The sequence below is a fragment of the Balaenoptera acutorostrata genome, chromosome 14 (genome assembly GCF_949987535.1).
Source record: "Balaenoptera acutorostrata chromosome 14, mBalAcu1.1, whole genome shotgun sequence".
Taxonomy (NCBI): Eukaryota; Metazoa; Chordata; class Mammalia; order Artiodactyla; family Balaenopteridae; genus Balaenoptera; species Balaenoptera acutorostrata.
Window position 1 is genome coordinate 39,578,016 of NC_080077.1, and position 16,569 is coordinate 39,594,584.

The following is a 16,569-nucleotide window of genomic DNA, read 5'->3' on the forward strand; positions in this document are numbered from 1 at the left end:
ACTTTCCAGCCAAATAAACTCCATGAAGATGAGACTATGTATTAAAACTTTATACCCTCTCTAGCAGTGAACACCTTTGTATGTGTTTCTCTATGTTCATGTATTTCTTTGACATCAGTATCCTAAATGTTGAGTTGAAAGATAGGTGCATTTCAATTGTATAATAATACTACCAGTTGACTTCAAATAAAGCCACACAAATTTCTACCAGTCATTCATGTGAGTACCCATTTTCTCTCACTATGACCATCAGGAGATATTAACAAGCTCTTATTTTTCCTAATATTATGAGAAAAAAAAAACATTTTAATTTCCACTTCCCTGATAACTTTTTCGTGTTTTATTAGGAATGTTTACTTCTTTTCACAAATTTCTGTTTTTATCCTCCCTCTTTTTCTATTGGGGTGTCTTATGTTTTACTTGTTGATTTAAAGAGGTCTTTATTCATTTTGGACATTGACTCTTTGAAATGTATGTTGTAAATATTACTCATATTTTGTGACTTGTATGTACATATTTAGTGTATGGTATCAGTGCAATGATGTTTTCAAAAGATCCGTTACCCATCCCTCCCCTAAAAACACAGTTCATATTCAAAGCATTATAAGACAAAGCAGTTTATTTTATACATATGTTCAGCTCAAGGGGTTTTCATGACATATTTTTCAGGAGTGTTGATCCCTTTTGGGAACACCTGAAATCTATTCTTTAGGGTCAGCATCCCACTTCACAGATGAGATAAAGGAAGAATTTCTTTCTAGCCTAAAACAAATTTAATTACAGATACATATCCTTAATAATTGCTCTTCAAACTGAGTAGCACCTTGCCCCATCTCTACTTAGACCCAGTTGTCAAAATAGCATTTTAGGAATTCTATTATGTAATATAATATCAAGGAATTATTATATTTTAGGAAAACCCCAAACTACTGGGTTCTTTGACAATGCATTTTTCAAATCAAACTGCTATCCGCTCCTACTCTTGCAAAGTTGTCCTGCCCAAGTGATCACGAGAGTATTTATTTCATGGATAATTCTCTGTCCTTCTGAGTTAACTTTCTATTAATTTAATTCTATGCTCCATTGAAACTAAAATACACTTGAGTTTGTGTCCACACAGTCTGGGATAGTACTTCCACACCAAAACCTACCCTGCCTCAGATTCCACCTAGGAAATGACAGGAGGGGGCCAAGTTAGGCTCTGCATGTATTACCCTATTGTTAAACACATGGCTTGTGTTCAGTTTCCCAAAATTGATCCCAGCTCAGGTTTTCTCTTTCCTTTCCTTTCCTTTCCCTTCCCTCCCTTCCCTTTCCTTTCTCTTCTCTTCTTCTCTCTTCTCCTTTTTCTTTCTTTTTTCATTTTATCACTGACAACCCAGTCTTTAACTCATGACTTCCCACATAGCACTAACCAAGCAATCAAAATACAAGTTCTACAGCAGTTTACAAATAAGAGCCAAGCTGTGTGACTTCCCTGGTGGTGCAGTGGTTAAGAATCCACCTACCAGTGCAGCGGACATGGGTTCGAGCCCTGGTCTGGGAAGATCCCACATGCCGCGGAGCAACTGGGCCCGTGCACCACAACTACGGAGCCTGCGCTCTAGAGCCCATGAGCCACAACTACTGAGCCCATGTGCCACAACAACTGAAGCCCATGTGCCTAGAGCCCGTGCTCCACAACAAGAGAAGCCACCGTAATGAGAAGACCGCTCACCACAACGAAGAGTAGCCCCCCGCTCGCCGCAACTAAAGAAAGCCTGCGCACAGCAACAAAGACCCAACGTGGCCATAAATAAATAAATAAATTTAAAATTAAATAAATAAATAAGAAAAAAAAAGAGCAAAGCTGGGCCACCAGAGCTCCAGTAGAGAAAACACAGCAAAGCCAGATACATGACACAACATCCCCCTTACATGTCTATCTAAATGTCTTCGTTTTTGCTGTATTAAAAAACCCAGTTCTTAATCTTATATATCTAGGAAGTTGTCCACAGCTTTATTTTGGACTCATAATTTGTGTTGGTCACTTTATATATAATACTTTCGGAGACAATATTGGAAACTCACGTGGGCAAAATAACAAACTTTTAACATATACTTAAATTTGCATTTTGTTTCAACATTGTAGCTTATCTTATCCTGGGAATGTTTCCATTGACATTAATCATTTTTTCCTCTTGATGCTCTGTCAAAATTTGTCCACTAAAAGCCCTCTTTCCAGAATGACCAAATTGTCCATTTTAACACTAACTCAGAAATTACTGAGTCTCCCTGCTTCTGAAAACAATACATTCCAGGATAATCTTTATTTTTTATGCGCCAAGACATGAGACCAATTATTCTCCAAGTGGCTGTCAAGAGAGTGTTAGAGATCCAAATCTAGGCACCAGTGAAGCATAAATCCCGATGTTAGGCAAGTGACCTTAGAAGAGGAAATCACTTTGTTAATAAGGTAAGAAATCCAAAGATCATGAGTTCACGGTGATGTTTCCATTTGACCTTTACTTTTAAAAATTCTTTTTACTTGATCTAGTGTGAATTTTTAGAAACAATCTTTTCTGTTTAGAACAAACATTTTATGATTTAACATGCTATATATTGTTATACTAAATCATGTTATTAAATTTCAATATTGAACCCTAATTTTCACAGTGTAATCTCCATTTGTTTTTTGCTTCATTTTCCAAGATTTCTGGAATTCATTCAAAATTTTACAGGTCCTGATGATCTTTGTCATCTGTATCATCTGAGGATATCATCAACTGCCTGAGGTAACACATACACACACACATAGCCTCCATGCCCATAGAGACAACTCTAAAAAATTATAAGGTATGGAATATATAATGCTATTAAAAAAGATTCCCCCGACACTGAACATTAATAAAAATACTAATAAAAAGCAGAGAAATGTAGACCAGTATTGGCTCCTAAGGTTTTGTTTGAAATCCCAAGGTAGCTTGGTCTAATTTATTCCCACTATTTTAGTTCATTTTCCTCTGCAATTTTCCTTTGTTTATACCATTAGTTAGTAACATTGTGGGTTTTTTTTTTTTAATTTTAAGAGTTATGATTTATTCGGTGGACATACTGAGGACTTCAAGCCTGGGAGACAGCATCTCAAGTAGCCCTGAGATAACTGCTCCAAGGAGGCAAAGGAGGAGCTGGGATATATAGGAGTTTTGCAACAAAGGGCAGGTAGTAGGAACAAAAGATTACTGTTAATTAAAGAAAACTAGATATCTCAAGTTAAGGACTTTAGAGCCTTCCTGTGTATGGGAAGATGCAAGAGTTTTGGCTCATTGAAATCACTCCCTTAATATGCACCTCAGCTATCTGGGGCCAGTATTCTTGTTTTCACATCCTGAGTTTCCTCAGGGCTCACCGTTGGGAGAGGCTGCAGTCTGATGGCTGCTAGATGGCAGGTATTCTTTGTTTCCTTTCTGAGTTCCCTCAGGGCTCACCAGCTCACCTTGGAGGGCTGCAATCGCTGATGACTGTGACATCATTTGCCTACTGATATGGCAAGCGATATTTTATTTATTGTTTATATTTAATGGAGTTCAGAACCAAATTGTCTACGACAAAAAAATAAGTACCATTGTTTATTTTTTGTTGTAGACAATATGGTTCTGAACTCCATTAAATATAAACAATTGTTCCGTTCTTTGTCATTGCTTGAGAGGCTCTCAATATATTCAAGAGTATTATAAAATACACTTAAATTACTATCAAGAATGATAAATATATGCATATATATGTACACTGCATAATATAATTTGAAACCCCCTACAAAGTAAGTTACACAGAATAAGTTCTGTAGGTCCATTTATTTCCACGTTATTGACTGTACGTTAAAACCAACTCACATAAGACAAAAGAACAAACAGATTAAAGTACATTTTCACATGATTCTGTCAACTTTGCGGATACTCAGTACCAGTAATTCCCAGATAACTGTGTAGCACCTAAGAGGTTAAATAAAATGAAATATGGTTCAACATTTTGATGTAGCAGTCTGTCTCCACTCCTCTTTGTGGTTATATCACAGACTTTGAGAGACAAAGAAAATTTAGAGATAGTCTTAGAGATGCTACCTTACTAGGGTCTCCTGGCTCCCAGCTCAGTGACATTTGACTATGTCAGATGGTGGAAATAATGAAAAAAAAAAAAAGAAGAGATGGCTTAAAGCATAATAATCAAAACTTTGAGTGGTGAAAAAGAAAATGCTTAAAATCAAGTGCACCTGGGTCTTCATCTGATTAGTTCCATTCTCAGGAGTTTTCAGTGCTGTTCTCATGACCTCAAATGCTGGACCATACTCACATCAGATTGGTTTCACACTGTTCTCTGAGCCTGAAAGTCTCTCTCTCTTTTCTTCTCCCAAATTAGTTGTAATAATAGTGGGATTTTAGGAATCCTCCAGATTCTTACTGAAGTGTAAGTAGATTTTTATATGTAGACTGATGGGTACTCAGTCAGATGCTTATAGTTTGACAAGTTCCTGTAAAAGAGGGATTTATTAATTTTTTAATTAATTTTTAAATTTATTTTTTATTAATTTTTTTAATTTAGGGGGGGAGTCTTGGCTCTTGTATTAGCTAATATTGTTGTTGAATTAGGATATGTGTGGACCTCAGGATTTAGTTGTATGTGAAACTAAATTCTTTTCAAGGTAAAAATTATTTGATACCTGTTAATGTGCTGGATGAAGGGCAAGATTTTGAGCTACACTGAAGTAATGGCATGAACCCTGCTTTCAAAAAGTTGTTGTATAACTGATTCACTTTGTTATAAAGCAGAAACTAACACACCATTGTAAAGCAATTATACTCCAATAAAGATGTTTAACAAAAAAGTTGTTGTATTTTGTTTTACACAAACTTTGGAGGAAATAACTAAATTTACTTAACAAAGGAGTTTTATATTTCTCTAACTCTGATTTGAGAGAAGCTTATATTCCATAGGATATTTGACTTTGCCATAGAGATAAGAAAAATGTTTTCCTTTGAAGAAAGAACTTTCTTTAACGATCTCCAAGATCAGAGAAGACTGGTTCCTGATTCATCTTGATGTTCTCAGGCAGAATAGGCTGATTTCATGTTTGGTTCTTGATGTGCCTATTGGGGGATATATTAAAATATATACCATTTATTCTTTGAGCATACTATTAGCAAATTTATTTATGAGGCCCTGGGGTTTAACAAGACTTTCAGAATTTACTGTGACATGCCAGTGCCCTCTGAATTTCTGGAAGAATAAAGTCCAACTTAGGTGTATGATCAGAACAAACTTCCTCAATCAAATCTCCATTAGACATGGATGACAACCTTCTTATGGAAGATGATAAAGAACCACCCCTGGAGGTTTAATGGGTAACAGCAGATCAACTGCTATAAAGTATGAACAGCAATTTGTGGAAGAAAAAAAATACGCCAGTAAAATCAAAGAACTGCGTGAAAATAATTGTTAATATCACAAATATAGCTTAATAAAATTTTAGCATTCACATAAAAATGCAATGTGCTTTTCCATAGTAAATTGAATTTTCACAAATCACATTTCCATGTACAATGAAGAGATCCAAAGTTGTTAAAGTTTTCTAAGACCTATGTGCCATAATTCTTCAACCAATAATACGTCACAGGCTTTGATAATGAGTTTACATCAAAAGAACATCTGTGTGGTCATAAAGAATTTTTTTCTGGAAATTAAAAAATTCAAAGCTCAAAAGTGGCTCTTTAAGGACAATTATGTGAATAATATTGCTTGGCTAGAGTGTGGCACTTTAAATAGATGATAATATCAAGATTAGAGTGTTTGGAGAGTGTTTCTTACATGGTTATCATTAAACAAATGCTAGTTGAACTGAACTAAAAATCCAGTTCACTACACTAATATCCAGTCTTGATGGTACAGTCTCCAAGCTACAAAACTTTTGATAAGCACTGTATGAGATTTTTACTAAATCTCATCAAGATCATCACAAGAATACTAATGTACAGCATTACTGTTCCTGTTATCTATTGTTGCATAATAAACCACCTGAAGATCAGTGGCATAAAAAGTAGTCATTTTATTATGCTTATAGATCTGTGGATCAAGAATTCAGATGGGGTGAAGTAAGGATGACTGTGTCTGCTCTGCAATGACTGGAACTTAGCTGGCTTTGGCTAGAAACTTCTCCATTCTCATTTCCAATATCTGGGCTAGAATGACTCAAAGTTTGAGCTGTTGACTGGCATCCCAAGTTGCTACCTCTCAGTGTACTTGGGTTTCTCATAACATGGCAGCAGTGTTCTGAGAGGGAGAAGTTGGGTTCTCAGCAAGTAACAGGTTAATAAAGGAGATATTAATCTTTAAACAGTTAAAGTATGAAAAACCCAAATTATTTTAAATGCATAATATCGCAGTACAATATTTCCCAATGTGGTATGGTATGCATACTACAATTGACATGCCCAACTGTTTCAGATGAACATTTTTTATTTTATAATTTATTATGTATTTAAAATTATATATATAGTGATATTGATATCACAGTGTTAATTTTATAGAAATCACTTCACTTAGGCCTTAACTCTTAGGATGATTCTCTGTAAAAAAATTAAATTAATTTAAAATAAAATCAGAGATTTCTGATCCAGAGAAGATGGCATAGATTTGTTTCTCCCTGCTACTCTACACTAAATACAGCCATAGCTATTGGAAATAACACAACAAGCAACCAAATGAGGATTCTGAAAAGTGGGAAGAGGAAGGTGAGCTAATTAGGGACTCCAGAACTAGCAGATTGTCTCTCAACTACCAACATAGCAACAGAAGTCATTCCTGGTATACAAATTTTCCCCCAGATCAAATGGGAATTCCACTACAACCAAAAAGTGGCACCAGCAATGAGGAATCAATCAGGAGGCCCACTGACAATAAGCAGCCAGGGGGAACTGGTCTCATTTAGTACCAATTCTGAGACTCCTTTCACTTACCTAGCTAAGAATCACTCATCATACCAAGAACCCAGGAGCATCACAACTTGATTGACATCAAAACTTAAATGACAATCATCTGATGACAATGCCAAGGTATATCAGATGTAGGAATTATCTGACAAAGCAGTCATAAAAATATGTCAGCAAGCATTCTCTTGAAACAAATGGAAAAAAAAAAAAGCTCAACAAAAATAGAAGCTATAAGAAATAATCAAATGGAAATTATAGAACTAAAAATATAATAACTAAGATAATAAAGTCCTTAACGGTTTTATCAGAAGGGTGGAGATTATAGAGGATAGGGTCAGTAAACTTGAGGAGAGATAAATAGAATTTACTCAATTTGGATAACAGAGTGGAAAATAAATTGACACACAAAAAAGTGAACAGAGTCTCAGGAACCTGTGGCACAATAACAAAAAGTCCAATATTATGTTCATTGAAGTCCCAAAAAGGGAGAAATAAGAAAGTGGGGCTAAAAGAATATTCAAAGAAGTGAAGGCTGAAAACTTTCCAGTTTCCAGAAAAAATGTGTCAGAAGACATAATTGATAGGATCAAGGAGTTGAGTGAATCCAAATAGGATAAATCTAAACAAAACTACACTAAGACACCTCATAATTAAACCTCTATAAACTGAAGGCAAAGAAAAACAATCATGAAAGCAGAGAGAACACATTACATACAGGGGAACACTAATTTGAATAACAACAGTTTCCTTATCTAAAAGCATGGAGGCAAGAAAGCAGTGTCACAACATTTTTCAAGTGCTCAAAGATAAGTATTGTTAACCATAATTCTATACCCAGCAATATTAACCTTCAGAGAAGAAGGGAAAATAAAGGCATTCTCATATAAAGGAAATTGAAAATTTTGTCTGTAGAAGACCTACCTTTAAAGAATGGATAGAGGAGTTTCTTCAAACAGAAAGGAAATGATTAAAGAAGAAAACTTGGAGTATAAGGAAGGAAGAAAAATGGAAAAAGTAGAAATATTGAGTATATACAATGATCTACCCTCTTGAAATTTCTGTCATATATGACAATTAAAAATTATAATATTTTCTAATACTAAAGACAATAATATTTAAAAGTGATTAAGTTTATGAGAAAAAATGGAAGTAAAGTTTTCACATTTCACTTGAAGTTGTAGACATTGATACAAGTAGACTATGATAAGTTGCATACAAATATGATATCCAAAGCAACCACTAAGAAAACTATACAAAATGATAAAATCAAAAACACTATGAATAAATCATAATGAAATCTTAAAAAAATGTTCAATTAACTCACAGGAAGGCAGATGTCCTTTAACAGGTGAATGATTAAACACATTATAATATATCTAAACGATGGAACACTATTCAGCAATAAAGAATAGTATCAGTAGTATCAATGTATCACTATTGATTGCATCAACCTCAGTGAACTTCCAAGAATTTGACTCAGTGAAGTAAAGCCAACCATAAAAAGTGAGTGCTATATGATTCCATTTATATAAGATTTTTAAATAATAAAATTATAGGGATGGAGAACAGATTACTGGTTGTCAGGGTTCAGAGACAAGGTGAAGGTAGGGATAGTTATAAAAGGGTAACACAAAGGATCCTCTTAGTGATGAAAATGTTCCGTCTTTTCATTGTGGTGGTAGATTTACAAACCTATACATGTGATTAAATTGCATAGAACTAAATACACATACACATACAAATGAATACAAGTAAGACTGAAGACATCTGAATAAGATTGCTGGATTGCATCAGTGTCAATATCCTGGTTGTGATTTTGTGCTATAGCTGTATGATATGTTACCATTGGGGGAAACTGGGTACAGGATACCCTTTACTGGGTAAAGGTAAAAGATCACTATAATACTTCTTGCAAATGCTTGTAAATTTAAAATGATTTCAAAATTTAAAAAGCTTAGGTAATGAAATCAAACTAGAAAAAAATACTAAATAAATTGCAGAACAGGTGGTAATTTAGCTGTGGGGAACATCCTCAATGTAGCATGTGACGATCTAAAATCTAGGACACTGAAATGGGCAATGGTCAAAGATATGAGCTTTGCATCCTCCAAATGTGAAATCCTCCAAATGTGGGCTTCACTGCATAGCATCCATTTTTTAGGCATTGGCCTGTACTCACCTCTCAAGTGGAGAGGTGGGAATGGGAAAAACCCCACCCCACACAAGTAATGTCAGGTTGATGTGATATTTACAGAAGAGGAGTTAGTGATGCTGAGCAGGCAAAACACCAGAGATCCTTTGCATAGAGAGAAGCTCAGAATAAGGAATATCCCCCCTCCCAGCACCTCATCCCAAAAGAATATTGGGCACCAATCTCTATTTCATTCCGACATTGCGTTAGAGGGGATGTTCCTGTAATGTATCATTATAGTCCCCAGTTATCTTTCTAAATGGAAAGAAGAAACTGTTGAAAATTGAACACCATCACATTGAGAGGGTCTCAGGCCAGGGGAGAATTAATCATATTTCAGTTTAGATGCTAGAGAATGAACTTGAGAGCACTATAACCTCTAGGATTCTGGTTTGGTCACTATTAATTTCAGCAATACTAATGGAAATGTTGATGAAAGACAGTGCAGTAGCTTCCATCTGGGAGGAAACAGTAAATTAGGAAATTAAGTTTTGCTTTGTGTTCTAATTTAGCAGATATGCTTGTAGTTGTAATTTATGCTTTCTGAAGCTTGAATGTAATGTAGAAATATTTTCAAAAAATGTCTAAAATAATTTTTAGTGTATAAGAACATATGAAAATCAGCCCCATTACATTAAACTCCAGGTTGAAAAATAGATTAATTTTCAAAGAAAGTGCTTTTAAAAAGCTACCTATGAGCCATAGATTTTGTTTGGTGAGTAGAAAATATGTATACTATGGCTCTTGTTGACTAGTACATATTATCAAGCAATATAATTGTGTTTAATAAAACAACTATAGATCACTCCATTAAGTGTCTAATGTTACCTTCTGCTAGGATTGCAATCAGATATTTAAACTAATTTAAGAGTATACATTTCAGTTTATAAAGCAAATCAAGCAGGGCACTTGCACATTAATGGAAAATTAGCACCTTGAGAAAAATGTTGGCCACTAATTACAAAGAACTAAACTCAGGAAATTGTTTTCTCAGCAAAATTAAGTAGAAATAATAAGTGTGCTGTAGAGAAGAAAGGGACCACCCTTGCTGGCAAAAATATCACTTTACAATATTCTCTACTTCCCCCATATCTATTTTCCTAAATGAATAAATGTGACTCCGAGTTTGTTCTGCCAAACCAAAAAAATTCTGGTTAAGAAAGTATATTTTAATAATTTCTTTTCAACTCTTTATGGTTGTGAGAGAAAACTTTTCATACAGTTTTGAAATTATTCCCTGTGTGATGAAAAACAGATCCCTTGCAAATACAAAATCAAAGGAATTATCTGGTACTCATTAAGTAAGACAGTGTAAAAGATAGTATAAAGAGCATGAACTTTGGAGTTAGAAAAATCTAGATTAGAAACATAACTCTGCTTTTGATTATCTGTGTGACTTTGGACGATTTACTTCAATTATCTGGACCTCATCTTCCTCATCTTTAAAATAGGGGATATATGACCCGTACCACAGGATTATTGCACAGATTAAAGAATATGTAATATTTAGTAATAAATAATATAGTAAAGCATTTGAAGGGTTTGGCACAGTGCCTAGTTCATGCTGCTAAATAAAATGTAAGAATAAAATGGTAGTGGTCCAGACGTAGTCCTGCCCACCAGAAAGACAAGATCCAGCCTCATCTACCAGAACACAGGCACCAGTCCCGTCCACCAGGAAGCCTACACAACCCATTAAACCCACCTTACCCACTGGGGGCAGACACCAAAAACACCAGAAACTACGAAAATGCAGCCTGCAAAAAGGAGACCCCAAACACGGTAAGTTAAGCAAAATGAGAAGACAGAGAAACACACAGCAGATGAAGGAGCAAGGTAAAAACCCACCAGACCAAACAAATGAAGAGGAAATAAGCAGTCTACCTGGAAAAGAATTCAGAGTAATGATAGTAAAGATGATCCAAAATCTTGGAAATAGAATGGAGAAAATACAAGAAACGTTTAACAAGGACCTAGAAGAACTAAAGAGCAAACAAACAATGATGAACGACACAATAAATGAAATTAAAAATTCTCTAGAAGGAATCAAGAGCAGAATAACTGAGGTACAAGAACGGATAAGTGACCTGGAAGATAAAACAGTAGAAATAACTACCACACAGCAGAATAAAGAAAAAAGAATGAAAAGAATTGAGGACAGTCTTGGAGAGCTCCGGGACAACATTGAATGCACCAACATTCGAATTATAGGGGTCCCAGAAGAAGAAGAGAAAAACAAAGGGACTGGGAAAATATTTGAAGAGATTATAGTTGAAAACTTCCCTAATATGGGAAAGGAAATAGTTAAGCAAGTCCAGGAAACACAGAGAGTCCCATACAGGATAAATCCAAGGAGAAACACGCCAAGACACATATTAATCAAACTATCAAAAATTAAATACAAAGAAAAAATATTAAAAGCAACAAGGGAAAAGCAACAAATAACATAAAAGGGAATCCCCATAAGGTTAACAGCTGATCTTTCAGCAGAAACTCTGCAAGCCAAAAGGGAGTGGCAGGACATATTTAAAGTGATGAAAGAGAAAAACCTACAACCAAGATTACTCTATCCAGCAAGGATCTCATTCAGATTCGATGGAGAAATTAAAACCTTTACAGACAAACAAAAGCTGAGAGAATTCAGCACCACCAAACCAGCTCTACAACAAATGCTAAAGGAACTTCTCTAGGCAGGAAACACAAGAGAAGGAAAAGACCTACAATAATAAACCAAAAACAATTAAGAAAATGGTAATAGGAACATACATATCGATAACTACCTTAAATTTAAATGGATTAAATGCTCCAACCAAAAGACATAAATCAGCTGAATGGATACAAAAACAAGACCCGTATATATGCTGTCTACAAGAGACGCACTTCAGACCTAGGGACACATACTGACTGAAAGTGAGGGGATGGAAAAAGATATTCCATGCAAGTGGAAATCAAAAGAAAGCTGGAGTAGCAATTCTCATATCAGACAAAATAGACTTTAAAATAAAGACTATTACAAGAGACAAAGAAGGACACTGCATAATGATCAAGGGATCAATCCAAGAAGAAGGTATAACAATTGTAAATATTTATGCATCCAACACAGGAGCACATCAATACATAAAACAAATGCTAACAGCCACATAGGAGGAAATCAACAGTAACACAATCATAATAGGGGACTTTAACACCCCACTTTCACCAATGGACAGATCATCCAAAATGAAAATAAATAAGGAAACACAAGCTTTAAATGATACATTAAACAAGATGGACTTAATTGATATTTATAGGACATTCCATCCAAAAACAACAGGATACACTTTCTTCTCAAGTGTTCATGAAACATTCTCCAGGATACATCATATCTTGGGTCACAAATCAAGCCTTGGTAAATTTAAGAAAATTGAAATCGTATCAAGTATCTTTTCTGACTACAACGCTATGAGACTAGACATCAATTACAGGAAAAGGTCTGTAAAAAATACAAACACATGGAGGCTAAACAATACACTACTAAATAACCAAGAGATCAGTGAAGAAATCAGAGGAAATCAAAAAATACCTAGAAACAAAGGACAAAGGACAAAGGACAATGAATACACGATGACCCAAAACCAATGGGATGCAGCAAAAGCGGTCTAAGAAGGAAGTTTATAGCAATACAATCCTACCTCAAGAAACAAGAAACGCCTCAAATAAACAACCTAAGCTTATACCTAAAGCAATTAGAGAAAGAAGAACAAAAAGCCCCAAAGTTAGCAGAAGGAAAGAAATCATAAAGATCAGATCAGAAATAAATGAAGGAAACAATAGCAAAGTTCAATAAAACTAAAAGCTGGTTATTTCAGAAGATAAACAAAATTCATAAACCTGTAGCCAGACTCATCAAGAAAAAAAGGGAGAAGACATATCAATAGAATTAGAAAAAGGAGAAGTAACAACTCACACTGCAGAAATACAAAGGATCATGAGAGATTACTACAAGCAACTATATGCCAAGAAAATGGACAACCTGGAAGAAATGGACCAATTCTTACAAAAGCACAACCTTCCAAGACTGAACCAGGAAGAAACAGAAAATATAAAAGACCAATCACAAGCACTGAAATTCAGACTGTGATTAAAAATCTTCCAACAAACAAAAGCCCACCACCAGATGGCTTCACAGGCGAATTCTATCAAACATTTAGAGAAGAGCTAACACCTATCCTTCTCAAACTCTTTCAAAATATAGCAGAGGGAAGAACACTCCCAAATTCATTCTACAAAGCCACCATCACCCTGATACCAAAACCAGACAAAGATGTCACAAGGAAAGAAAACTACAGGCCAATATCACTGATGAATATAAATGCAAAAATCCTCAACAAAATACTAGCAAACAGAATCCAACAGCACATTAAAAGGATCATACACCATGATCAAGTGGGGTTTATCCCAGGAATGCAAGGATTCTTCAGTGTACACAAATCAATCTATGTGATACACCTATTAACAAATTGAAGGAAAAAAGCCATATGATCATCTCAATAGATGCAGAGAAAGCTTTTTACAAACTTCAACACCCATTTATGATAAAAACCCTCCAGAAAGTAGGCATAGAGAACTTAGAAACAGAACATAGAAACAGAAATATGGATCAATGGAACAGGATAGAAAGCCTGGAGATGAACCCACACACATATGGTCACCTTATTTTTGATAAAGGAGGCAAGAATATACAATGGAGAAAAGACAGCCTCTTCAAAAAGTGGTGCTGGGAAAACTGGACAGCTACATGTAAAAGAATGAAATTAGAACACTCCCTAACACCACACACAAAAATAAACTCACAGTGGATTAAAGACCTAAATGTAAGGCCAGACACTCTAAAACTCTTAGAGGAAAACATAGGCATTACACTCTATGACATAAATCACAGCAACATCCTTTTTAACCCACCTCCCAGAGAAATGAAAATAAAAACATAAATAAATAAATGGGACCTAATGAAACTTCAAAGCTTTTGCACAGCAAAGGAAACCATAAACAAGACGAAAAGACAACCCTCAGATGGGAGAAAATATTTGCAAATGAAGCAACTGACAAAGGATTAATCTCCAAAATTTACAAGCAGCTCATGCAGCTCAATATCAAACAAAACAAACAACCCAATCCAAAAGTGGGCAGAAGTCCTAAATAGACATTTCTCCTAAGAAGATATACAGATTACGAACAAACACATGAAAGGATGTTCAACATCACTAATCATTAGAGAGATGCAAATCAAAACTACAATGAGGAATCACCTCACACCGTTCAGAATGGCCATCATCAAAAAATCTACAAGCAATAAATGCTGGAGAGGGTGTGGAGAAAAAGGAACCCTCTTTCACTGTTGGTGGGAATGTAAATTGATATAGCCACTATGGGGAACAGTATGGAGGTTCCTTAAAAAAGAAATGAAATTGAGTTATTTGTAGTGAGGTGGATGGACCTAGAGTCTGTCATACAGAATGTGAAGTAAGTCAGAAAGAGGAAAACAAATACCGTATGCTAACACACATATATGGAATCTAAAAAAAAGAAAGGTTCTGAAGAACCTAGTGGCAGGAGAGGAATAAAGAGGCAGACATAGAGAATGGACTTGAGGACACGGGGAGGGGGAAGGGTAAGCTGGGACGAAGTGAGAGGGTGGCATGGACATATATACACTACCAAATGTAAAATAGATAGCTAGTGGGAAGCAGCAGCATAGCACAGGAAGATCAGCTCGGTGCTTTGTGACCACTTAGAGGGGTGGGATACGGAGGGTGGGAGGGAGAAGACGCAAGAGGGAGGAGATATGGGGATATATGTATGTGTATACCGGATTCACTTTGTTATAAAGCAGAAACTAACACACCATTGTAAAGCAATTATACCCCAGTAAAAATTAAAAAAAGAAAAACATGGTGTTGGAGATTGGTTGTGGTTACATCCAGGAGTTCCAGTTGCTTGGATGCACGCTTCACTTCTAATTGATTTTTAGCTAAATAACTCATAAATAGCAGTCAAAGGGAACATAGATTTTTGAAGAAAATGTTAATCTCCTAAAAGTTTAACACGTGATTCAAAACATTTTAAATGTAATATATTGTAGCACAATGTTTGCTGAAGGGCAGTATGACATATTCTTTGCTTTCAAAGTAGATCATTTATCAGTTTACATATTTTAATGTATTTAATTGTCCCTCTTATATATTATATATGGCTTTTCACATTAATAATTTTATAGAAATCACTTAGTCCTTAATTCTTAAGGTAAGACTATGTAAAGAAATTGAGTCAATTTAAGATCAAATCAGAAAAAAAGTATTAAGTGAATTACAGTGCAGGTTGAATTTACTGAATTCAAGGAGAGTGTTGACTATCTCAGGCACTTTGGTATTTATCCCCTTTTCTTACACAAAATTTAGAGGAGTTATGACACGGTTCTTGGCAGCATAGTCCTTTACCAGGGTATCATGCCTTTTGTGAGAAGCATGAGAAATATGAGAGTCAGAGTCTTGGGGAAGATGTGCTCTAACCCATCACAGACTAAAGGACAGGACCTGCTCTCCTCTCTGCTATGTAAACACAAGAGTAGTGCCTTCTTAGATGGATGCTGGTCTTCTCTCTAAAACTGTAGTTTAATGTTGAAGAATTATAGTGTGTCAATAGCAGACCGTTTTTCAGAGCCAGCCCTAAGCAAAATTGTGAAATAGATAGTTATCTTTGCTACTTTTCCCCTCCTTCCTAATAATTATACTCTCTACCTGAAGCATATTTCTTTCTAGTCCCCATAGAGCAGGCTCTCTTAACTGGCACTAATTGAGAAAGCAAGATAATTCCCCTTAAAATATCCACTGTTCAATAGTAACATCTCCCAGGAGTATTATAAAGATTCTTGCTGACCAAAAGAATCTTCAATTCCCAAAGAACATTTCTAGAAGTGCAAGTTAGCACTATCATGAGTGCTTAAGTACGTATTTTGGGGCAGAGAAACTTCCTTAGTATCAGTGAAATTCTACAATATAGATATTATGTACTGATAAAGCCAAGTCTAATAGTATGATTTTTCATATATTTAGCTTACTTTCCATCCTGAACGGATAAAAAGCACGCCTGTGTACACAAACACACACACGCTTAGCTGTGGAGAAGATGAATCAGATCCACGTAAAGCTACTGAAAGCAAACAAGACTGGTATTTCAGAAGGCAAGACAATGATTAAAAAGAGAGAGAGAGACTATTTCAAACGTTGCTGAAAAATCTAGGAAGATGAAGACTGAAGTTTGGATTTATAACTATGGAGGTTATTGGTGACCTTGACAAAAGTAACTTTAGTAGAGAGGTGGAGACAAAAGACTGGATGAGTTCAAGAGATAATTAAACAAGTGGAGCCCACAAAAATT